We start from the raw sequence: 2,290 nt of genomic DNA, 5'->3' as shown, positions 1-2,290 counted from the left end.
CATGGGACAATATAAGCTCCATGTGAGGGGAACTGAAACACACACACGCACACACATGCACACACGCACACACGCGCGCGCATGAACACGCACACACATACACCCCTTAAGAGAGGAAAGGAAAGTTAGGGCTCTGCATACTTAGTAGGAAGGAATTCATTGGCTGCCGTGGGATGGAGTGGGTCGTCTAGTATTCCAGGTGGGGTAGAGAACTGGTATTGGAATTTGGCTGTTTAGAGTGCCATTGCATCCTGGATGTGAACAGAACGTTAAGGAGCTAATAAACTGAGCCCGAAAAGCTAGACAGTCGCTGGTAAGAGGCCTGCTTTTGTTATGCGTGATGGGTGTTCATCAGAATAGTGAGATTTGCTGATTGCTCTCAGAAGCCAGGAATTGGGTAGCCCGAGAAGGGCCTGATGGAGATAACACTGTTTGGAAAATGCTAAGCTTAAGCAGTACCTAGTACTCACCAACAGGTGGGGCAAGTGTGTCAAGGCAGCTTGATGACTGCTTTCGGACCCATCAAGGGTGAGACCTCTGTTTTCACCAGCTGGAAGCCTCCCAGACGGGTGTTCAAATCTCTGGAAGGAACTGTGATGGTTTTTAAAATTCCCTAACACAAGGCTGTACTGTGTTCGATGGTGCAGCCGTCAGTGAAGTGCATTTTGTGTAAGAGGGTACGCGCGCACACACACACACACACACAGAGGTCAATGTCAATCTTAGCTTTCACTGCTCGGGCACTGTCCACCTGGTTTTGCTGAGACAGGTCTCTCACTGACTAGTGAGACCCACGAGTCCACCTATCTCCACCTCCCCAGTGCTGGGATGATAAGCCTGCACCTCTATACCTGACTTTTTTTAATGTGGGTTTCAGGGATTAATCTAAGGTCCTAATGTTTTACTAATTGAGCTGTCTCTCTAGACTCTTTTTTTTTTTGTTTTGTTTTGTTTTGTTTTTTGAGACAGGGTTTCTCTGCGGCTTTGGAGCCTGTCCTGGAACTAGCTCTGTAGACCAGGCTGGTCTCGAACTCCCAGAGATCCACCTGCCTCTGCCTCCCGAGTGCTGGGATTAAAGGCGTGTGCCACCATCGCCCGGCCCTCTCCAGACTCTTCATCCCCCCCACTTGTTATGGTAAAAATAAAATGGCACCATTCCCCAAGAAGCCTGCAGGTCCCCAAGTAGTGGCAGCGGGAAGTAGGCCACAAGACCACAGTCAGGGAGCCATGTGGCAGGTGAGAAACCTTGGTAGGACAGTCAGTCCCACGAGGAGCCCCAACCATCGCAGATGAGAGACAGAGACACGCAATGCAGAGAAAGTGGGTATTTATTTAGTGGATTATGGAAAGGAAAGAGAAAGAGAGTAAGGGGAAAAGGGGGAAGAGCAGAGAGAGGCAGAGAGGGGGATGGGTGAGAGGAGCCATGGCAGCAGCTACCTCTTTGGGAGATAGATGGAAAGGGAAGACTCACAGGCTAAAAGCAGAAGGAAGATCTGCTTACCTCAGAGGACTGGGGGGGCAGGGCTTGTCTCTTAAAGGGACAGGACAGACCATTACATTCCCATCTCCTTTTTATAATTGAAAGGAGGGAGGTTAGGCACAACAGGTTAAAGGAATTGGGATGGCGGATTCTCAAAACTGCTTCTTGCTTATTTGTGGGCATCGTCTTGGGGGGCTGGGGGAACTTGAGAAAGTTGGGTGCTAGTCACATCCTGGGGTAGCTGGTCTCTTTGCTCCTGTCTGGTGTTTGTGGTATGGAGTAAGAGACATCAGAAATCTCCATACCAGAGCAGAGGACAAAGCAGTTTAGTAAATAAAAAAAATTTTAGAACCAGGGAAATGAGAGGGGTATATCTGACTTGTTTAAGGTGGATCCTTTAATTTGGCTCCCTTGAACTCACAAGAATTCTTTGGGTTTGTGAAAACATATGTTTTAGACATATGAATTGTGTAAAGAGCAGCATATTTATGCCAGAACAACTGTGACAGATGTTTTTGCATAATGACAATGCCCACTCTCTCTGCCCGTCTGCTGAGGCAAGCAGATCTTTCTCCCACTTCCAGCCTGCGAGTCCTTCCTTTCCATCTATCTCCCGAAGAGGCAGCTTCTCCCCTTCCCCTTCTTTTTCTCTTTTTTTCCTCTCTCTCCCTCCCCCCTCTGTCTTTTGGCCCTCTCTCTGCTCTTCTCCCTTCTCCCCTTCCCCGCTTTGCCCTCCATAACCCACTAAATAAATATCCTCTCTCTCTCTCTCTCTCTCTCTCTCTCTCTCTCTCTCTCTCTCTCTCTCCC

The sequence above is a fragment of the Microtus ochrogaster genome, chromosome 24 (genome assembly GCF_000317375.1).
Source record: "Microtus ochrogaster isolate Prairie Vole_2 chromosome 24, MicOch1.0, whole genome shotgun sequence".
NCBI classification, from domain to species: Eukaryota; Metazoa; Chordata; class Mammalia; order Rodentia; family Cricetidae; genus Microtus; species Microtus ochrogaster.
Note: the sequence above shows the minus strand (reverse complement) of the source record.